This window comes from Crocodylus porosus, unplaced genomic scaffold, assembly GCF_001723895.1.
Source record: "Crocodylus porosus isolate Cpor-Errol unplaced genomic scaffold, CroPor_comp1, whole genome shotgun sequence".
Taxonomy (NCBI): domain Eukaryota; kingdom Metazoa; phylum Chordata; order Crocodylia; family Crocodylidae; genus Crocodylus; species Crocodylus porosus.
In genome coordinates, this window is record NW_017728937.1 from 4,217,520 (window position 1) to 4,241,462 (window position 23,943).

The 23,943-nt window shown below is 46.0% G+C and overlaps 1 protein-coding gene across 2 annotated transcripts in view; it reads left to right on the top strand.

The window, feature by feature from the left end:
- The window catches only part of LOC109318198 (USP6 N-terminal-like protein), a 164,396-nt gene that overhangs the window by 93,093 nt on the left and 47,360 nt on the right, over positions 1-23,943 (top strand). For both annotated transcript variants that reach the window (XM_019547288.1, XM_019547289.1), the window contains exon 3: positions 4,255-4,567. The gene's annotated coding sequence lies outside the window, so the exon portion shown is untranslated. The remainder of the gene's footprint in view (positions 1-4,254; positions 4,568-23,943) is intronic.

Sequence of the window (23,943 nt, forward strand, 5' to 3'; positions counted from 1 at the left end):
GCTTTCTTTAGTTTGTTTAGAGAAATATTGATTTCTCATCCTGTCTTAAATGAAAGAAATACTTCTAAAAGGCCATATTTATATAGTTCCTTCCCAGTCAAGCACAACGTTTTTTCATTCCAAAAGAGGATTCCCTCTGCAGTGTCTTAAAAGAAGTCATCCTCTGGAGAATGATTTCTAGCCTCTCAACTTCCTCTCCCTGCTTCAACCCCCGCCCCCAAACAAAAAAACAAAAAAAACCCCACCCAACCCCTGCAGCAACCTCAAAACAAGTGTTGGATATTAGCTTTATACCATGCAAAGTCTAACAATAGAAGCCACAGAAGAATTTTGTGTGCTAGTGCTAGTGAGGGTGCTAGTGCTTTTGCTGAAGAGTTTGGCTTCTCTATAAAGCCATGTTCCTCCTTGTGCCAGACTACCATGGTTAAAATGAGTGGCACACACCAGAGGAGGCTGTTGGCAGGTTGGTCTCTTTGTGAGCCTCCATCTCTTCCAGACCCTTGATATAAGGTGGCCCGAATCTGAGGAACTTTAGAGTGGGCTTCAAAGCTCATCTCTGCCTCTGATATTTGAAAATGGGCATAAAAATTAAGCATAAGGAACAAGCAGAGGGAGAGAGAAATGCAGTTTTTAAGTGACCTGGACACTTTATTGGTTGTGGTTTATCTTTACTTGTATTGCTCCCATTCCTGTGTATTTGAAGGTGCATATGGCATTATGGATGGATCCCTTTATAAGCATTTCTTCAACTAAAAGACTTGTCCGACAAACTTTCTAAGCTACTGCATTGCTCTTGCCTGCTTTTACACTTGCCACCTTGACATAAAGAATTATTATTTTGTGCCACATTTTCCAAACAGCTGTATGAGTTCCATATGGGGTGAATGTGGACTCAAAAATATTTTAAATACACAATAGATTAAACAATTTCAATGCACTTTCTTCTTGGAGGGAATGTATAGCTGTTCTAGGCAGCCTGTTCATCACCTCCTGTGGTTGTGTAGGGGTCCGGAGATGGGGGTGTCTGCAAGGGCTTTGTTACTGTTATATTTGGATGCTGTGACACATTGGTACTTTATTAATGTCAAAAAGTAAATTTGTAAGTGTTGGTGAATGAAGTCAAAAATAGAGTTGCACCACAAAGGCACCTTTTTTACGCTGCTTCTCCTGGGCAAAAAACACACTTTTTTCTGTCCAGGTGGAGTGCTAATTTCATGCAGAAGATTTACACTGATGGGAAATTGTCAGATTTGTGACAGCAAAAACAACCTTTTGTTCCTCATTCTGAAAGAGCTATACCATTTTTCTGGGAACTATTAAAAATGATTTCTCTTACCCTTCCCCCTCTACTTCTGCTGTGTAGTGTTTTCTCATGGTAGAAATGTCTTCAGCTTCTATGATAAATTGCTTGTTGGAGGTAACCATTTTACAAAATCCCCTTAAAGCAAAAATGCTGCCTTTTACTGCAGAAGTAGTAGTAAAATAGAAGTCAAGGCAAAGATTAGGCTTATAAGTCACCTACCTACCCATGCAACCTACCCTTCACCCCCCCTTTTCTCTTTCCCCTCTCTCTTTTCTACTTTTTTCTTTTTTTCTCCTTTCTCCCTCCCTGTTTCCTATTTCTTTTCTCTCCTCTTCCCCCTCCCCCGTTGGATGCGGTTGTCCTTGCATGCAAAGAACAAACAATAGTTGTAAAGGCAGGACCCTTGGTTTTGTTTTACAGTAGGTTTTATACCATGCCTTAGAAGCCTCCTTAAAGCCTGGTTGCACCTTATAGCTTGAGCTGCACAAATGTTGATCAGTGTTAGTGCTAACTCAAGTTTGGAACAGTCACATTTCAGGGCAGAAGGGGCCTAAAGTAAGAATCACCCTCTGGCCCCCCACTCCCATTCCGGGCTTCCCCCGTGCTTCCCAAGGCTCCCACCCTCTCCTTGCTTACTTGCAGCTGTCCATGCTGTCTGTCCTGGGGAGCAAGCAGGGAAGGGTTAACCTTCCTGCCCAGTCACTGCTGCCAAGCTGCTGCTATATTCCAGGCTGAGCCTGCATAGAGAGCAGTAGCTGTGGTGGTGGCCTTTTCCTGCCTGCTCTCCCAGGATGAACAGACAGTGTGAGCAGACACAGGTAAGCCCGGGGGGGGGGGGAGATTGGGTCAGGAGGGCAGTGAGTGGGGTGCTGGGAAGGGTTTGGGGGGGCCAGTGGAGCTGATTTGGGCTGGGGAAGAGGGCGGGCAGGTGGAGTGTTTATCAGGGAACAGGGTTAATTCTGCTCTGGGGTGGTGGAACTTTGAGCTGCATAACAGGTACTTAAAACTTGTTCCAGGTGTTAATGTGCAAACAGTTCAGGTGTTAAGAGCCCCAGGAGCTGTCCAGAATTACTGTGGAACAAGGGTCTTGGTGACTGCAAACACTTTTGAGATTCTCAAATAGGAAATACTGTGCCAAATATTACTAGTCTTCAAAAAGTATGTGTAGGGTGTACTCATTGCCCATTGCAGCCTAAGAGCTTTCCTTTTTGGTGCCTTGGAAGAGGAAATTGCTGGTGAAGGAGTGCTGACTGCTTTGTTTGTCCAGTATTGTGCACAGGTGTCAATTTTGGTATATCACAGTTCTGTGTTTTTGTTTGAAATGGTCTGGGCTTTAAGTGACTGCAAGTCGCTTATAATCAGGGATCCTGGTTTTCTCTGATTTAAAAAAAACCCTGATTTTTGGTTTAAAAACAGTAACCCCAAATCCACATTTTTCCATGATTAAAACAAAACACCACTAATATCTATCTATCCACACACACACACACACGCACACACACTCACACTCTCTCTCTCTCTCTCTCTCTCTAATTATGGAAGAATGTGTATTTCGGGTTACTTTTTTTAACTGAAAATTGGAATTTTTGTTTTTTAAATCAGAGAAAACCAGAATGCCTGCTTATAATATATCAGGTAGTGGCTGTTAGGATCCAGCTGAGTTCATTGGCACTGTTCACTGGTTAAGTGTGTGGAGCAATGATTTAGAGCAAACGCTTTAGGAGCATCTTCTGCTCTCCTGCCTGAACACATATCTGCAGTCCTTATAGGCTTACTGGGTTTGAGATCTTCAGGGAATGCCCTTGACCGAAGTGAATCAGTCAACCAAACCAGTAAATGGTCTAAAACACAAGACCCCACTATAAAACCAGATGCTGTCTGAACTGAGCTTCCCTGGACAAACAGATGGCAGACACATGACATCATGGGTGCTATCGGCACAGTGGCTGCTTTGAGTGTGCCCAGGGTGTCTGGTCACATGATCCCAAAATTGCATTCCTGTCCTGAACAAACTGTGGTTCTACCAAGCTCCTCTCTGTCTCAATATAAATCAGCTCTGAAGGGCCGTTAAGGGCTGGCCCCCCAAATCAGAAAGTTAGGAAGCAAAAGTTGAACTCGGAGGGTCTCCTCCAAAAGTGATCATGGAGAATAAAATTATATCAAAAGAGAACAAAGAGAGGAAATGGTTTTGAAATACCAAAGGCCTCATTAATATTAGCATTTTAACCGCATGCCTTCATGCAGAACGCAGTGCAGGGTTTTTTGGTTTTTTTATAAATAGTTTATGTGAATCGAGGGCAGCCAGCTGGCAGCGGGGGCAGACCAAACTCTCATAGTCTCTGTTCCCTGCTCTGCAAAAGTCCTGGCTGACTGACAGCATTGTTGTTCAGCTGTTTGGCCACTAAGACATAACTGGGTTTCCCTTACATCAGCAAAGATTCGTCGGAGAAAGAGAAGGCACTGGAGAAACAGAAGACTCAGGGAGGTACATAATTTCTCCTTCCCTCCACACTCCCCAGGCACCTCAGAATTGTTCCTTTAGGATGTGTTCCCTTGCCCAGTTCCACCCACTCAATAGTGGCTCAAGCCATGGAGCTCCTCACCCCATTTCCCTTGGGAGATCGCTCCACAGTCTCTCAGATCATGCTGCTTGGAAAAGTTTTGTTGACAGCTCAGCCTTTGCTTTCACTTGTTCCGTATCTGCACCATTTATTCTTTATAGTGTCCTGCTCCACAAAGATGCTTCTTTCCCTCCTGAGTGGCTTCTGCCTTTGAAATGCTGTCTAAAGTGGTAGAGGTGCCTGAGTATGTTTGTTTTGATGATCATATAGGAGAGACTATGTTTATGCCTTTGTTTACAAATAGATCCTGGGTTTGTGAAGAAAATGCATCCCTGGTGCAAGAAACAGAAACCTAAACAACCTCTTCTTATCTTCACTTTTTTTTTCCAGTGAGCCTGGTAAGAGGAAAGCTGTACGCTGACAGCTCCCTCACTGCATTTCCCTCTGCTTGCTGTGGTGAACGCTTGCATTGATGAAGAGCAGCAGAGAAGATGCTGGTGTATTGATTTGGGAGTGTGCGAGTGAGACGGAGTGAATAGGACTTGCATTGCCTGGACGTGACAGCAGAGGAGGAACGATTATCTGGGGTTGTCATGTAGGCACATGTTTTGGAACTGGTAATGCTTTTCTGCCAGCTAAGACCCAACGGGAAGAAAACAACATAGTTTGACGGATGCAGCACAAAACATAATACTCAGCTCAGGTAAGGCCTGCTTGGCTTCCGTTTTGCATGGTTTTTCTTTGCCATTTTTTCTAAACTGAGTTTGGTGCTTGTAAAAAAAAATATAGTTAAATTCCGTGATACTGCATGATTCCCCCCAGACATTAGTACTGTTGTATCTTCCTGCAGCAGTCCTTGCTATTCTGTCCGTAGGTCTCTGAAGACATTTCTAGCTGCATCAAACTGTCTTGTGGATAAGTGGGTACTGCCATGAGACTATCACACTAACTTTTACTTGGGACCTATGCCTGGGTTTGAACTTGCACTTCCAGCGACCACCAACTTCCTACCCCATTTAGTATGTATTATAGAAAATATGAATATATGCATTTACACACACAATCTGTGCCTGACATTTTTGAGTGTGTCTGAGAGGAACACAAATCTCCTGAAATTCACTTACTAGCCCCTCAGAAGTTTTTAAAAATCACATCTGTACCTTCCCTAGGGTGTAGTCAGATGTAATACTTAAAATAGTGGTCTCAATCTTTTGGAAATGCAGACTAGATGAGTGGCCCAGAGTCCATCTGCAGGCTCAATTGGGCCCTGGGGCCCGGAGCTGTCCCCTCCCTGCTCCATACTTGCCAGCATCACCCCCTCCCAGTCGCCTACACTGAGATTGGGCCCTTCAGGCTGGTGCCACCCTTGCCTGGCCCTATGCCAGGAGCGGGCAGTTATTTTGGGCAGAGGGCTGCTTACTGAGTTTTGGCAAGCCATCAAGGGCCACATGACAGGGAGCCAGGGGCAGATAAATATTAATTTTCTAAATTTTGTAGGGGCCTCACAGGCCGGATAGAATTGTCTGGTGGGCTGCATCTGGCCCCTGGGCTGCATTTTGCCAACCCCTACCCTGTGCATTGCTCCCCATGAGCACAGAGATTTGGCAGCAGGGGAATGGTGCCACCATTCTCCTACCACCAAATTCCCTGACCCATAGGGAGCCCCAGATGACATGACACACCCTGGCATAGAACATTTGGAAAAAGCTTTAAACCCCAAGAGTCTAGATGTGCATGCCACTTAGGACCAGTTTAAACTTCCTGGAATGTTTCTGAAGCACACCAGGAAAATCAAGTTCTATTTTGAGCTGATCCTCCTTGACCTTGCTCAATGTAATGTGTGACCACAGAGCATTCTGTGCCTAGTGTCTGGTCAGGCCTCCAGGCTTTCTAGACTGCACTGCTTTTCCCCACCTTGCAAAATGCATGCAGGGCAGCTGGGCTCCTCTGGGATGTAGTTTGGACTCTACTGTCCAAAGATCAGTTTCTTTTGCCTACAGAGACCAGCAGTCTGGAAGGGTGGGGAAGCAGATAGCCTGCGTTGCAGTTTCTCTTCCCTGCTAGGGTCCCAAGCTCATTTGGGGTGGGAGGGGGGGTAGCCAAGTGCTGCAGGGCCTGTGTTGCCCCCCTGCTTGTGGTGGTTGGGTGGTGTGCTCCTAACAGTAAACACCTGCTAATTGCTGGGTGGTGGGAAACACCATTGCACAATGGGCATTTACTAGAACAGAATGGTTGTCAAGTCCTTGGTTGATCGTGATTCTCAAACTGGTTTGGGTTTTTTTTTGTGGACTACTTCAGAATTGCTGAGTGTCTCGGCAGACCACTTAATAAGCTATTTTTTTGTTCTACAAATCAAAGCATACAACTCATATTGTAATATCAGTAGTCTTACTTTACAAGTACAGATATTCTCTCTCGTTCTGCAGACTTTCTGCGGACCACCTGAATGGAGCTCACGGACCAGTGGTGGTTGGTGTACCATAATTTGAGAACCTCTGAATTACCATTAACTGTTAATTGTTCCTCACCCTTTGTGCAGACAAGGTTCTTTGGTTAGGTGTGATACAGTCTCTTTTATTAGACCAACTCAACCTCTGTGCTGCACTCCTGCAGCCAGCCCTGCCTCGCAGGTTCCATCCTGCACACACAGCTCTATGCAGTGGCTGGCAATGCAAGGGACTTGAACAGCTTTCTAGGGAAAGACTGAGGCAGACATTTTGGGAAGTCTGAAAGCAACCAGCTCCTGGAATCAAGAAGTGGGGGCCCCAACCCCCACATACTTGGTCACCCCCTGGCTGGGTACCACACAGAGTTAGGTAGTATGCAAGCAAATACAGGCATGGGCTGTGCAAGTGAGGTGCATAGGGAAGCTGAGGCATATATGGGCTATGGGTTGGGTAGAGAGCAGTGGTGGCAACTTGGAAGCAGGGGGCAAGAAGCACCTGGAGATTTTCCCACCCACACACATACACTTCTAACCCTCGAATTGAGTCTGCAACCCTACAACACAGGATAAGTAGGAAGGAAATGAAATTGTCAAGGTTGCTTTCCAGATTGAGAAATCTGGGGTGTTCTTGGGGGGGCGGGGCTTGGAGCACCCAGCCCCTTCCAAGGGGGTACACAGCACCTGGCACCCCACCACTCCAACCCTTCGCCCTAGTCTGGGTGGTCTTTCCTCTCTAGGGCAGTGGTCTCCAGAGTGGGGTGTGTGCACCCCAGGGGGTGCACAAGATGATCCATTGGGGTGCGGGAAGAAAATATTAGAACTTCTATTTATATTTATATAAATATACATATATTGGGGGTGCATGCTCAAAATTTTTTTACTGATAGGGGTGCGCAATCAAAAAAGTTTGGAGACCACTCTTCTAGGGGAAGTCTGGGGAAACTCAGGACACAGACCCTTCCTTGGAAGGCATAATGGTCTGTGTACTCTACCATCCCCGGTGGTGTTTTAGGGTTTGCACTGCTGCCAGAAGGTGATGATTCTACTTAAAAATCTTAGCAGGGTACATGTGGACGCTTCTGTCCACGGACAGTTGTGAGCAAGGTCCCAATTCATGACGTTCTTGAAACAGTCTAAGTGTTATGTCCATCTGTACCCTGTGGGTTCATGTTCTTGGGAACATGTGCATGACAACAGGCACTTCTGTTTCTTAGCAGTTCCTTTCTTTTGATGTTATTTCCTTTCCTAGAATGATAATCCTCACTGAGAGAGCGTTGCTGATTTATTTTTGTTTTGTATTGTTCAACAAAACAAAAATAAACCCCCCAAAACAAAACTTTAATTTCCAGATTTTGGTTTCAAATGATTGAATAGCTTGCTCAGGGCATGCTGCTGTTGTGGTGTTGCTATAATGGCCGTCCAACTGATCAGTACTGTAGCCTCATGCCCATCTTTGCTCGAACCAGTACAGGGCTACAAGTGATAGGCACAAAGTCCTGGCACTGTACAGCATGTTAGTTTAAGCTTCAGGCTTCATGCCTGTTTTATTGCCCAGCTGGATGAATATCTTGAGCACAGATAGAAGCTATCAGTCCCACCTAGGAATGTAGTCACTGTGAGAGCTCTGTCTGTAATTCCCCTATGTGGTTTGGCACTTCTCATACAGGGCATCCCATAAAATAGCTGAGAGCACCTGCAGTACTTGTCAAGGTCCACAACCAAACTGAATGTGTAGTTGGAGTCGCTAAACTGTGTAGAGGAAATTTTTGACATGCTCTAATTAGCTACAGATCTCACAGGAATCAGTAGCTCTTATTTAGTCAAGTACTTGCCAGTTTTTCACAGGTTGCTTCAGTTCTCATTTCCTGCTCCTGTTCATGGCCTTTCCCAGGCTTGTGCCAGAGACCTTCCAAGGTGCAGGTTATGGGCAGTGAGTGCCTTCCTCGCATGACAGTTGTATCTTTAGTCACAGAAATTAGCCTTCTGGGCATTCTGTCCAGCCCCTTAAATGCCCTGGGAAACTGGCATCCAGTCTTCTTGTGAGAACATCGTTCAGGCCCCTTCTGTGTTCTGCAGTACTAAGACATCAGAGGACACTTGTATACGGCCGCATTCACAACATGGTTCGTAATTGCAGTGCAAAAGCATCCTGCATTGTGCTTCTCCTTTATTTGCCATGTGCCTATAACAGTTCAGCTCCTTCCCTGCTGGCTTAAAGGATATGCTTAGTCTCTCAAGGTAATTTTGGTTGTGTCATAGTTCCCCTAGGCTAGAAATAACAGTATGGCAATGAGCAAGAATCTAGCCAAAGCTTATAGTTGGCTTTTTCTGCTAGTTAATGTCTCTAATGGCCTTTGATAAAATCCTAGTTGCGCATTTAGCCTCTAATAGCCCAGTGCTCAGGTATCCTCTTCTTAATTGAGGTACTCAGCATAACATGCGCCTTAGTGTTGCTTTACACTGCTATGTTTATTTTAAATGTGATAATCACTTGGTAAAAGTTAATGGCAGCTATACACATGACATGTGAAAGGTATTGTTTTATCTAGGAAGGGTAGCAGTTGTGCAAGACAGACACAGTATCCATATCTGCCTCATTTGCTATAGGGCTCATTCTTAGTGAAAATAAAGAATGCATCAAGGATGGTCTGAGGCTGCTCTATCAGACATGTTTTCTAAGGGAAAATTGCAGGGTTTTGTTTATACCTCACACAGTTGAGTGTTCCATATATAAAAAGAGGCAAAGATTTCCTAGGGTGAGGTCTTTGACTGGACCAACTGGTTGGGATAGAGTCAAACAAGCTTTTGAATGGAAGTCGTTCTTTGTCAGGTCTAATCTGGACCATCACGACTACATCACTCTTACACTATCATATATAAAATGCATTTTTAGAACTCCTTGTTCCTGTGTACAGTACCACTAATGAGGAGTGCTGTCTTTTAGTCAAAGTTACCTTTTCACTTCACTTTGGCTGCAGAAGTTTCAGTTTCTTATCAGGAAACTGATTGAAAATCTGGACTGTCAAAATTTTTTGTATGAAGACATTTATTTTTCTGTATATTTTAATTGGTTAGTAGAGACTTTAATGTTATTTTAATTTTAAATAATTTAACAACTTAAATCACTTGGTTTCTTAGTATGACATCCCAACTTTCACTGCTTGGCTTTTTGGGGTCGTGTTAGAATATCTGTATTTCTCTGGACTTGTCATATTTCTTTTAAAGACATTTTGAAAACAAAAAGTTTTAATTTCCTTTATGGTCATTAATTATGTCAGTTTTGCTTCCAAGCCAAGAAGCAAATTGTCTGTTTTCTCAGATGAGGTGTTTGTATACAGACACTATATAAAATATTGAACCAAATTACCGACCTGCACTAGTTGACTGGAAACAGCCTTGCATTCAAAAAGAAATGCTGTACTATGAAGCAAGTACAGAGACCTTAGCATATTTTTTTAAAAAGCCTTTCATTTGCCAAGGTCATTTGGCTATGTGTAAACAAATAAAACTCAGTGTAGTTAAGTGTTGTAAATGAGGTGATCCAAACATGAAAAATAGTAAACATTCAAACAGTTGAGTATTGGATAAGGTATGTGAGGTGTCAGTACAGGCTGGCAGTTCTTTGAAAAAGTAAACAGATGTGGAAAATACAATACAATTCATTTTCCTTTTATAAAATCAAAAGAGCTGAACCAAATGCTCAAGGAGAGGTGTGCTAGACACCTCTTTCAGCAAAGGCTTGGTCACTTGTGGATTTTAAGAAGCAATGAAGGAAACCTTCAAAGGATGAGCTAGGATTAGACCTACTGAGGACTGATAGGTTCCTCCCCACTGAAGGGATGGAAGATGTTCAGTTCTGTCCCCCTTATAATGACAATAAGAGTGGTTAGGATCTGTGCAAAATGACAGCCCCTTCATGTTCAATTTTGTATAAAAAGGACCAGGTGGTATAATATGACTGGCTATTCAGTAAAAAGTGCCATGCTAGAAGCTCTTTAAAGAGTCCAGCCACAGTCCTGTGTTTCAGTTAATAGGGCATCATTCATGAGACAGTTTTTTAATGGGGATCAGTAGAGTCCGTTGTTAGGTACTGCCAGGTCCATGGGGTTTGTCAGTAGACTCTTTACTGCAGTGGTGGTTTTTTGCTCTGGTCTTTAAATTTAGAGGATGTATGATTGATTTTGAGTAATGGCTTTAACTGCTGCCTAAAAATAAACATTCTGTGGTCCAAGTCCAGGTCCGGGTGCAGTAGTTGGAGCTTCTATGTAAATTGGTATGCAGTTTCTTCAGAGGGTGCAGAAGAGGTTGTAAGTACAGGTTTATAAATTGGTGTCCTTTTTTATGATCAAGAAACTCAATTGAAAAAAAAAAGTGGTGGCAGTACTTACTTCTCCTTCAGTTAGCTTTTTAAGATTACTTTCACCACAGTTTAAAGATGGAAAAAGGGTCCTGTAAAATAATCTCCTGGTGTTTTGTGTTTCTGATGCCATAGACATGCAAATCAAGGAGCATAGTTTACAAATTGGGAGCTGAATACCTCCCACATACTCACTCCCATCACCAGCTCTGAAAACTCTACTTCCAGAGTAAATTCCCCCCACCCCTGGGTCATTCTGCCTCATACACCATTCACCTGTGACTTGGATACTGCAAATAGCAGTTAGCTGGCAGTGTTGTCTATGCGGCAAACCCAGCTTGTTCTTCAGTTAAGGATTCAGCCAGGAAGGATGCTTTGACAGCCAGGTAAATAGATGTGGCCTGGCTTTCACCCTGTCAAGCATGCAGTGGTTATTCTTTACTTGGTAATTTTCTGGTCAGCACTGAAATGATGCGTTGCATTCAAGGGAGATGTATGTGTTATGGAGGGTACTTGGCATGGGCCAGAGGGTGCATTCAGGGTCATTTGCTAGGGGCCATTGTTTGGAAAGCTGGCAGCCTGCGATGTAATTATGCTTTTGCTCTTCCTCTTGCTGCAAGGTGTTGGGGAATTCTTTAGACAGGTAAAAGTGTTTCCTGCTGCTTTCATCACTGCCTCCTGTATCCACCTATGTCTGTAAAGACAGTCATTTTCTTCCATGGCTTTGTTGAGGCAGCCTTGTTAACTGCTTGTAACACCAGCTGTAGGCAATATCTGTCTGCTTCAGCAGCGGCCAGTTACTTCCCCTTGGCCCAGTCATCATCACATTACACTTTCTCAGCTCTTCAATTAGATGGCATGTGAATGAAGTGAGAGGAAATAGCACCTCTGGCTCAGACAGGTTGGCGCTATGCTCTTCACAGACATGATAGCAAAAGGCAGATATGTTTCTATCCCAGAGGATTTACTATCTTGGCTGAAGACAGAATGCAGCAATCAGGAAAGAAAGTGAGGGATGTAGGAAGGAAGAAGAGAGTGTGGAAATACCATGCACTGCACTGAAAGACTTAACGGAGGTGGGTGTGGCAGTGGTGACAGTTTGCTGGTGTTTTGGCCACAAGTTGGCTGTTTTCAGACACCCAGGATAGGAGAGTCACTTTGAGTTTTCTCATGGAAGATTCTTCATGCCTAAGTGGAGCAAATGTGTCTGTTGCAGCAGCAGGCTAATGACCAGTGGGTGTGGAGCAAAGAATGATTGACAGCAAAGGAGTGTTCATAGGTTGGGTCAAGGCATATTTTTCTGATCCTCTTTCTGATATGCATTTTAAAAGGCTGCAATGAAGGAAGAACAGTAAGTAGCTGCAGTTCACATGTACAGAGGGGTCTGTACATGTGTTTCGGGGTGGAGTAGGGGGATGCTTTAATTCTGGAGCTGCTGTAATAAAAACACCTGCAGCGTCATGTGTATTCAGTATCCCACACTTCAAAATGGTGGTGGGGGCACTTGAAATTAAGCTGATTCACTGAGGTTTAATTCAAGCACCCTTGTCACCATTTTGAAGTGTGGGGACACAGAATAGACATGACATGGAGGCTGCTGGAGTGTGTTAATTAATGTGCTGTGGCAGATTCAATTAATCAAGGCTGCACCAACCCATGCTAATTAGTATGAGTTGGAGCAGATGGCTGGCATGTGTATAGGTGCCCAGAGATTTCAAATCTTAAAATGTAAGAATAGGTCTGGATACAAAAAGCAGGATGGAAAGAGAGGAAGGACTAGGTTGTGATAGGTGATGAAGGAAGAAGTAGGAGGATATAGGCACAGGCTAGTGCAGGGGTAGGTAACACCTTTTGGCTGGAGTGACGAAAAATACCACAATGCCTACCTCGGAAGGTGCCAGAGTGCCAGCATGCCAGAAAAACAAAATGAGGGCAAGGTATACATGGCAGGATGCCCTGCTTGTGCCCCTTGCCCCCACCCAAAGCTCCTGCCTCCCAGCCCTGCTGCCCTCTGCTCCCCACCCAAAGCCACTGTCCTCCTTCCCTGCTGCCCTGTGCCCCCCACCCAAAGCCCCTGCCCCCCAGCCCTGCTGCCCTGTGCCCCCCACCCAAAGCCCCTGCCCCCCAGCCCTGCTGCCCTGTGCCCCCCACCCAAAGCCCCTGCCCCCCAGCCCTGCCTGGCAGCAGCTACCCAGAGCCAGGGCCAGCTGCAGCTGGGATGCTCCAAACAGCTGCACCGGCCTCTGGCATCAACTCTCCACCAGTGCATGCAGGTGTGTGGCAGAGTGGGCAGTGGGGAAGGGGCCTGAGGCAGCACAGCCCTGGTCTCTCCCCCTGCTCCCGGCACGGAGGTGATGGCAGGCTTCCGGAGCCCAGCACAGCTGTTTGTAGCCAGCCTGGGCTCTGGGCAGCTGCAGCAAGCAGTGGGGAGGCTGCAAACAGCTGCGCTGGGCTCCACAGCTCCAGCATCAGCTCTGTGTTGGCGGTGACTACATGGGCACCTCGGGGCAGGCTGCGCTGCCCTGCTGTCTGCCGCAAGTCCTGCTGGGAGCAGCCTGGGCTCCGTCACTGGCAGCAACTACCCAGAGCTGGGGCTGGCCATGGCGTGCCAAGCAAAATGGCCATGCATGCCATGGTTGGCACATGTGTCAGGGGTTGCCGACCCCTGGCCTAGTGTTTAGATCAAAATTCTGCCATGTGCTCCTTGCTGGCAGTTTCTTATCTACATGGTCAGATTTTTCATGCATGTGGTACATGCATTGACATTGATATCCATGGGGAGCAGAATGAGAATGTGAGGCAACTCCATGCCGGGTCAAGGGTTGGAGAGAAAGATGCTTTGGTTTGATTCTGGTCTGATGTCACCAGAACCATGAAACAGAAATGAGGGGAAGGCTGCAGCAATGGGAGAAACTGACCCAGTGTGGACCATGTGTAGAAATAGTGGATAACTAGTTGCTTTTCCAACAGGTACAAAATGAAACACAAGATGAATCACAGGTGGCAGAGTGACTTATACCCATGTTGGGTGCATTACTCAGCTCTGTGCTTTCTCCTCTGAGAATTCTGTGTCATGCAAGCTGATTTACTTTTGCTAAAACTTACAGTTTTTTTAAATGACTGATAATTGCAGGAATAAGTAGGCTTGCTCTGCTGCTGCTCACAGGAAGGTTGATTCAGGTTTCCAAGGTTAATCTTGTCATATAGCATCCCTCTCTGCAGGTGTGGGAGTTTATAAACTCTTATACCTGGAGCTGTCGATGGTTGATATCTTGAAAGGTAGATGCAAGGCCACTGTAGGCATATTCCCACCTTGTTTTTTACAGGCATCTTAGATCTTGTCTTCTTCCTTTTGCTAGAGAAGATCCTGTGTCTTGCCTCATGCAGGGCCTCAAATGAGTCCCATATTGTTGTTTTTAATCATTACTTCCCTAGGTCGGGCATGGGTCATTTGCATGCCTGCTGCCTTCCTTGGATGTGGGTTAGCTGTTTTTTATGCTCCCTTTCCAGAATCAAACCCTGATTCCCTGTTACCTGTGGTCACCATATTAGGCACAAAAAGTACCATTGAAAGTTGATACAGTAAATATTCAAATGTCTTCTCTACCTCAGGTATACCAGAGATACTCAACCTCTGGTCCATGGCACCATGTCATCTGGCTGGGGTGGCTCCCCAGAAATTTGGCCACTAAATTTCAGGACCCTTAAGAAGCCCCAATTCAGCATGTAGGGCCAGGCAGTTGTGGGCCTGGGTGCCAGGGCCTAGTAGCAGTGTGGGAGGTCAGGAGGGGGTGGTGTAAGGCCTCCAGAGCCCAATCACAATGTGCTGGAGGCAGGAGGGAGCTGTGCTAGGCCCCACAGGGCCCAATCTCCTTGCTTGGGGCAGGAAGGGGTGGTACTGTGTCCCAGGGCTCAATCTGGTATGAGGACCAGCCCTATGCCGCTCATGTTGACTGTGGGCCCAAAAGCTTGAGAACCAGTGTTCTAACGTGTTATAAAGGAGATGGTGTCTCTAAACATATAATACAGGAAGTTATTTGGGGACTTCCAGAGCAAATTTGTGATTCTCGGGCTAACAATATATTGCCCTGTATTTCAAGGTGCATTTCCTTGGGCTTTTTTCAGGGCAACACAGTTGCAGGGAACATTATTTTAAAATTCCTGCTCACAGAAATTAATCACCAGAATTTTTTCCATGCCTTCTGGGAAATTGTTTGTGAGTGTGTGAAATATGCAGACTTACTGATTATTGGACTGGGTTCAATGCAGATAATTAGCAACATGTGTTCTATTCAAGCATCTATTTATTGATCTTTCACTGGGCTCAGTTGCTCTGTATTCCCTTAATTTCTTAAATCTTGATGAAAGTTGGAAGTTCAGCCTTGCCAGTCTTGCTGGGTTCATGTCTTCTTAACTCAGAAACTTTAGAAGAAACAAGCTCTTTCTCTTTTGTATGGCATCAGATACCTACTTCCAAATTTATGAGCCACTATCTGGTATTATTGCTCAACGTGTGGATTCCATCTGCCCCATCCAGGCATTTGTAAAGATTGTAGCTTTTGATTAAATGCTGTGCTGTTTCTTGGACACCGCATTCAACAGGAGGCTGTCCAAGATGTTCATCTTGTGAAGTGTTGTTTTGAAGTGTCTGTATCCGGATCTCAGTCTGTTCAGCTTGATCTGTATGCTTCTCTGTCAAGTTCATGCCCAGTGACTCGTTTGGTGTTGGTATAAAACTGAAGGAATAGGTCTGACCTTTTTTCAGTGGTCAGCCTACTGTGTTGCTGCCCATAGGTTTGTTTGAGCATCCCCAATCTCTTCCAGGAGCTTGTGGGCTTCATGTACAAATGGTTTATAAGTTTGAAGCCTTCATCTGTTTGGGTCTTCAGTTAGCAGTTGAAGCAGATAATTGTCATCATCTCTTGCCTCTGTTGCCAGTAATGATGTTAGGGTCTGTCTTCTTATATCACTTGGTCTAATGCCTGAGAGTACAAGGAGTGCATCTGTGTATGTGTAAGTGAGTCTCAGTGCACTGTTCAGTACAGTGTCAAGCTTTTTAGTGTGACAGCATCTGGACCATACAGGAACACAATATTCTTCTGGGGCATATACCACTGCAACTGTGGTGGTTCTGAGCGCTTTGAAGTTGGCACCCCATGTCATGCTGGCTAAACATATTAAGGCAGCTATGTGTGCAGAGACTTAACTGATGACCTTCTGAATGTGATGTTTATAGGTGAGGGCATGGTTTAATGCAGGGATGGGCAAAATGTAGCCTATGGGCCGGATCTGGTCCATCAGACCATTCTATCCAGCCTCCGGGGCCCCTAAAAAAAAATTAGAAAAAAATTAGAAAATTAATATTTATCTGCATCTGGCTGCCTGTCAAAGATGACAAGGCACAAGGGGCAGTAGGACTGAGGGGGAACTGGTGGCAGAACCTAGCAAGGCCCATTTGGCCTTGCCCCCCCACCCCCAGCTAGAAACCTCTGTTGAGCAGAGCTTACTGGCCTGGAACCCTGGGGTTGTTCCTGCCTCCCTCCACTGGAGAGGGAAATTCAGATAAGAAGGGTAGGGGGGAGGCAGGGGAGGACCGTGGGCGATTGCTCCAGTCCTCGGGGCTGCAGGCAGGAAAGTGTGGAAATGCCAGCAGCAGGCAGGAAGGAGTGGCAGTGAGCGGGCGTGTAGGAGCAAAGTGACAGCGGGGCGGGAGTGCAAGGCCCAGGCCAGTGCACCAGGGTTAACACCCCCAGAGGGGGCGACAGGAGCACAGGGCTGGCAGAGGCTCTATGGAACTGGACCAGCTCTCCTTTCTCCCTGCTGGTGCAGTCCAGCCCAGCTCCATAGGGCCCCTGCCACCCCATGCCCTGAGCTCCTGCCGCCCCACCCTGGGCCCCTGCCAGTGCTATCCCCGGTATACTGGTGTGGGCCCCATGCTCCTGCCCAGTTGTCACTGTGCTCCCACGTGCCTATTCACTGCCACTCCCCTGCCACTTGATACTGCCATTTCCCTGCTTTCCTGCCCACTGCTGCAGCTCCTCTCTGTGCACCTGCCCACCGCTGCAGCACCCATGGTTCTGGCTGAAGCCCTGGGTCACAGGACTCAGCAGGAGCCAGCCTGGCCCCTGAGATTCTTGGCTGGCTCCCTGCAGTGCCAGCCAGCTGGTCCAGCTTCTGCTGTGCCCTGCAGTCTTGGCTGTGCAGCTGGGACATGGTGCTGGAGTGGGGGTGGGAAGAGGCAGGAGAAGGGCAGCTGTGGCAGAGGGGAGGGGGAAGTGGGAGCACCAGGCCCACACCAGAGCCAGGAGCAGCAGTAGCACAGAACCCAGGCTTAGAGGAGCGTTGGTGGGGGCTCTGCCTGTCATGGGGGGGCTGTGGGCAAAGCCTTCCAGTCTACATATACCAGAACCCTCCCTAACCCCCCTCCCCCACACACACTAACAGCCCCCAACAAACCCCATACCCATTCACATCCCACACATACACCCCACCTGCTCCCCACAACACCCCACTCTTACCCACCACCCCACAAATCCCACACGTACCCACATACCCACAGGTGCCCCACAAACCTATACCCACCCATACCTCCCACAATATACGAGAGTAAGACCTCATTTTAAGCTATTATACAATCACTTCTATGTACGCTACAGGAACACATGCCAATCAGGACAAAACAATTTTTTAAAATGAAGCTAATGAATGTCGTAGTAGATGTTTGATTTTTAGAATATAATTTGGTATTTTTCTGGTTCTGACATGAAAAACCTCCTTGCTTAAAGGAGTACTCTGGGGGCAAGAAGAGGGACTTCTAGGGGCAAAGGTCAGGGGGTGGGACTTCCAATCCCAAGATGGTGAGCAGGGAGTGGGGCACCTGTCAAGGGCTGCCTTTGCGGCCTTCAACAGCTTGCCAAAACTCAGTAAGTGGCCCTTCTCCCGAAATAACTGCCTGCCCCTAGTCTAATGCACCTCCTAGGTAGGTTGGGGTATGCTCAGGGGAGAGGATGTAGTTGCCTACTGTGATATGCAGCATATTCTTCGTTTGATGACTGTCTAGGTGGAAGAGTGATGATACTGTTTTATTGATGGTCAACTTTAAGTGCCACTTGGGGAGGTAGTCAATGATGAGTTCCATGTTAATACTCAGTTTCTTTTCCAGGTGTCATGTTAGTTCCTTGGGCAACTATGGTGGCATTGTCAGCATACGTATATCACTTCAGTGCTGTATGCGGGAAGTCTGAGATGTATGCATTGCACTGATCCTTGGGGGACTCATTCTTCAGAGTTTGTAGTTGGCTTTTACCTCCTTGGCTAGTAGTGAGTGTGACTGATCTGCTGGAGATCATGTTCATGATGAAAATGCACAGCTTGCAGTCAGGTATCATAGTGTGTCGTTTACATTTAAGGCCTTGGTGCTGTACAGTATTATAGGAGGCTATAAGGTGGATAAAGACCATGCCTGTTTTCTGCCTCATTTCAAATCCATTTTCTGTGTCAGATATAGGTAATGTAACATGGTCAGAAATTCCTGTATAAACATCTAGAAAGTAATAGACATCCAAAAATCTGGAGAAAAGCTGATGTCATTGCTGTCCTGAAACCCATTAAACCACCAGAGGATCTGAAGAGTTTCTGACCCATCTCATTACTCTGTGTTAAATACAGACTCGTGGAGTGCATAATCCTGAGTAGAACAGAAAACATCATTGATCCCCAGTTCCCAAAAGAACAAGCTGGCTTTCAGAAAAAGCAGTGTACCATTGACCAAGAAGATGCAAGCTAATAACTTGGTTGTTTCCTCCCCTAAGTCATAAGCGCAGCTTCACTTGCTATGATGGCCATTTTTCTGTCACCTTTCAGAACTATGTCTTAATTTTAGGGCTGTAAACAGATGTTGTATTTGAAGCGGTTCTGATTGTCCTGGGTTTCAACCTGGACCAAAACCCAAGCTGCACACATACCAAGCTGCATTGCTGCCCCTCTGTCAGGAGGCAGTCAGCAAAAGCATACAGCCTGATAGGTTGTCCCTGGAATGACTGGCAATTAACTGCAATAGCTTGGGGTTAATTTAGGTCAGGAATGCTCAACCCCTGGCCTGTGGGTGAGATCTGGCTCTTGGTATCATATCATCTGGCCCACAAACTCTCCACAGATCTGTGAAGAGCCCTGTGGACCATGATGCTTCATACTAGATTGGGTATGTAGGGTGGTGCAGGGCCCAATTTGGGCGTGCGGAGCCAGATGGAGATGATGTGGGCCCCTGGAGCCTGATCCTACCGCATGGGACTGGGCAGGGGGGGCACAAAGCCCTGGAGTCCAGTCCTCTTGTGGAGGATTGGGCAGAGCCAATTCAACTGGGCCTAGGGTACTCATTTGGCCCAAGGGACCACTGACTTCAGTTTATACAGCATTGTGTGTGGTGGTTTGGAGGAGGGGCAAGTGTGGGAGCAGAGAACATTTGGCACATTTCATCTGGCATACTTCACAGATACTTGAAGTGGAACAGTGGACTCAGGTCTATAATCCTAGAACAGTGGTCTCCAGCCTTTTTAAGTAGGAGATCACTTTTGGAATTTAAAAGCAAGCCAAGATCTATTCCCCACCCCCACCCAGCAGGTAAGTCTAATGGAGAGGGAAGTGGGGACAGATCAAGGCAGAGGGAGAAAAAATTATGTGGGGGCATGCCCCCCACCGCTGGTAAATCTGTGGGGGAAGAGGTGGGGGAGGGAAAAGGCCGTGGCGGGGGCAGGGCAGATCGAGGGCCCCCCCACCCCCCGGTGATTCCTCCCAGGTTCCAATCCTCCTACCACCACCCGGCCGGCCTGGGGCCCCACTTACCTTCCCCTGTTCCTGGCTGAGCCACACTGTCCCTCCCTTACCATGGGGGTCTCAATCTGGCCTCCGCCCCTCCTGTCCCCAAGAGTGACTTGCTGGGCTGGCGGGGTGCTCACATGCATGCATGTGCCCAGGGTCCCCAGCATAGGATCAACTAAAAGAGGCTCCTCGATTGACTGGTCGTTCAGGATCGACCCCTTGGGGACCACTGTCCTAGGACAAAAGAGTTTCTCCCTGGAGAAATGAGACGGATTAACAGCCTTACTATGCCCATTCATGACTTCATTTGGAGGTGCAAAATATTCCGCTATTTATTAAACAAACAAAAACCCATATCTGGGAAAAAATATGGATACGAGGGAGGGATCTGAGAACCAAATTCATGAAAATAGTCTTTGAATTAAGCAAAAATATTGGGTCTCTACATGGATATTTTTAGCAAGCTAATTTCTAGGCTATTTTTAAAAGGAGGAGGGGTGCAGGTGAAGCAGAACTGTTTGTTTGCAGGGCTTTTTACTTCTGCTTCATCTGTCAGCTGAGCTCCTAAGTCCGTTCTGTCTACCAGGGAGCACTTATCTAGGCTGTGACAAAGAGTGGCTACATTTGAAACCATATGTGTATTTTTGGAGGCATTTTACATAGTATGTGAAAAATGATTCTTTTCAACCAAATGTAAAGCCAGTTTCTTGTGTCCCTTGAGCAAAGGCTGTGGATTTCTCAGAGATTGTCCATGTCAGTTTAAGGTCAGCTCCTGAGCCTTTTTTTTTTTTTTTCTTCAGAGGTAATTAAAATAAATGAGGATAGAGTATTTATTACAGTGAGAAAAGTAACTGTTCTGTCATGATTGAACGTACAAAAGGAATGTGCATTTCAGCTTTCCAGGTATTTGAATGTTAAATTGGATGTATATATATGCAGTAAGTTATATTGGAAAGTTTTAGTCCCAAAGGCAAATCCTTTGGCATATTGAACACATCAAACTTATGTGTTTTCTGTCTCAAACTGCTTTGCAGAGGGGATGAGTAACAGCAGTAGCAACAACAATAATAATGCAGGATAGGAAACTGTTACAAATCATAGCATACCACCATACTTCCCCTCCCCCAAATTATTCCAATTAACCAATCAAATCCCAGAGTGCTCTTACATTTTAGGCAACTCTATCCCAGGGTTACAGAGGCAGAGAAGCTGAGTAATATGCCCAAGGTAACCTTGTTAATTCAAAGTCAGGCAGAATACAGGGTAGATTTGCACCTTACAGACTAATTAATTCATAGTTGTATTGCACAAGCTCATTGTTTCAGCTGGGACAGTTTGCAGATATGCTGGCTCTTAGCTGCTTAGACGATGCCTCTCTCTTGGCATACTACTTTAGGAGAAAACTGAGGTACTTGGCAGCGAGAAGTAGGGTTCACCTGAGTACTGTGCAGGGTGAGGCTGTTGGCAAAGTAGGAAAGCATTAGGCTGTAGAGCAGGAGTGTGCAATTATTTCAACTGACAGGCCATTTAACGAGTCTTGGTGAGCTGTTGAGGGCTGCAGATACAAAATCTTTTAGAAGATATCATTTTAACAAATTATAGATAAAAAAAAATCACATACTAAAAATTAAACATCTGCTATAACATTTTTATTTTATTTTAAAAAGTATTTTTTGTCCCAATTTGTTTTTTGAATAGTATATATAGAGGCAATTACATTAATAGCTCAAAATAAAGTCTTAGTCTTGTATATTGTGTGTGTGTTGGGGGGTAGTTTCAGGGTGCATGTAGGGGCACATGCACATGTCTTTGGGGGTGCTCCCTGGGTGCTAGTTCCCAGGAGCCAGCTGGGGGTGAGGAGGGGTGGGGGAGGGGATGGGGTGCATGTGGCAGAGCTTGCTTGCGTGGTGTGGTACAGGTGCAGTCCACAGCTGCCCTCACAGCGCTCTGCATAGGGCCAAGCCTTGCCTGCTCCTATCTGTGCCTGCCCATGGCCCTGGCCCCAGCTCTGGCCCTAGCCCTAGCCCTGGCCAGCGTGTGCAGCTTCTTGGTGGGGCTGAGCCTTGTGAGGCTGCAGCCACCCGGCTACTGCTTGACTCCTCCTACCTCCAGCAGCATCTCCTCCTCTTGACCCTGCTGCGCCAGTCCAGGCTTGGGGGAAGCTGCAGCTGGGCAGCTCCTGTATGCGGGGCTCCAGCTTATGGTTGCCTTGCACATGCTCAGCCACCCACAGGTCACATTAACCAGGGCCAGTGGGTATGGGTGGGAACACGGTGTAAGCTGCCCCGGGTGGAGCTTGGCCCCATGCAGAGTGCTGCAGGTCAGATCCAGTCAATTAGCGGGTACCTCCTGTGGGCCAGATCCAGTCAGTTGGTGGGCTGGATCCAGCCCTTGGGCTGTGTTTTGCCCACCCCTGCTGTAAAGAGTATCCTCCAGACTGATCAGAAAGGTACCAATTTGCATATCTACCAACCTCATCTCTCACTTACCATCAAACTTTTTTGTGTTCTTTCTTTTTCCCAGTGACATTTGAACGCCTCTGTTTTTGGTCATGCTCGTATGTATATCATTTGAAGCATTCAGAGTTTAGGGTACCCATCTAACCCAGCAGCTTTCAGCAATTAAAGTAATAAATTGACGAGCCTGTCCCAGGCCTGTATGATAAAAGGGGTAAAGGACTGGCTCCTCTCTACCATTTACAAGTTTATGATTTAACATTTTTAATAACCTGGCTGTGAAAGAAATCTGTTCTCTGCTGGTAACCAGAAATGTTTTGAGTTAGAAGAAACTAGTTCCTATCACCATCTTAACTTCCCTTCCTTACCAGGTTTCTCCTCTTTGATACTGTGCTTTATAGTGCCTTGTCAAAGGCATTCAGAAGTCTCCTTTCCTAGGTCTGTTCCTATACTGCTCATAAATCACTGTGAGAGATGGCATTTACCCCATCCTTCGTAGTATTGCTTGTCTTTTGGGACCTCCTTCTTGGTAGTCCCTCGTGGCAGACCCAAGCACTGTTGTGGCTGTCTGTACCTATAAGACCATTCTGCTTCAGAGTTGCACTTAGGAGAAAATGCATCAGGTGAAGAAGAGCAGAAAACTGGGGATGTGGGAAGGAGAGGATGAGAGACCTACCTCTCAGCAAAGTTTTGGTAAATAATATCATGGGGTTTTGTTACTTTGATCTTGCCCTTTCAAGCAAAACCTGTTACTTGCACAGATAAGTGTGCTAGGAAGGAATGTATATATGCAGAAGCAGTAATGGGGAAAATAAATTAACAGAGTCCATTTGGTGATGCTTTATCCTGCCTTATTTGTGTTTTGCTTGCTAATTCAGCCCTTCACACATCCCTCTTTGCAGTTCATGTGAATTAATAAGAGTCTTGTGTATTAATAAGTTTCTTCTGTTGATCTCTCCTCCCTTGTAAGCATCTGTGTGTTTGAATTTAAAGTATTGAAATTCCTATGCTGTTAGCAAGCACACCAAGGGAATTAATACATCTATTTATGCGCATTTACTTTAACGGTAGTTCAGAAAAACAAAGCAGGAAAAAAAATCCCTAGTACTTTGTAGTATCTCTAAGCAGCTCTCATGTAAAGGTTAATCCTCTTCAGTATTGAAACCTTTACAATCAATCTTTGATTGCTCGTGTCTCAGAAGCCTTTTAAAATTTTACTTTGCTCATGAAGAAAGCTGAATCACTGAATAAATATTGTTAATGTTCTCAAAACACGAATGTCAAGGCTAATGGATGGGTAACATTCATGCACTTAATATCCCTCACTTGTAAGCAGGAATAATTGCAGCTTTCAGAATAGTTTGACGTGAAGGATGGGCCCTTTTAAGACCTTGGATTGGAATGGAAGACAAATTGGCAGGGAGCAGTTGGTAATTAAGTAGCATTCAGTAACATGAGCTACTATGGCTCAATAATGCTGAAGGCCCAAAGAACAGGAAACAAGCTGACTATCAGGAAGCAATAAAGTTTGTGCTCACCACATCTCCTGCTGAGAGGCTTCTCAAGAAAAGTCATGTTCTTCTGTCAGAGACCTGGGGGACTCTAACAAAAGTCAGGTTTATGCTGTCTGATTGTTCCAGGCTTTGACTTGCATCTAAACAGGCTAGGGGATAGTGGTTTACACATGCAGCTTGAATGACAATTACCTCCAATTAGTTTGGATTGTCCCAGGAAAAAAAGTGTTCATAGTTTCATAGTTGGTAGGGTCGGAAGGGACCTGAGCAGATCATCAAGTCTGACCCCCTGCCATGGCAGGAAAGAGTACTGGGGTCAAACCACCCTGGCAAGGTGATTGTCTACCCTTGTCTTAAAGACCCCCAGGGTAGAAGCCAGCGCCACTTCTCTTGGAAGTTGATTCCAGATCCTAGCCGCCCTGACAGTGAAGTAGCGCCTCCTGATATCTAACCTAAACCTACCCTCTGCCAGCTTGTGACCGTTATTTC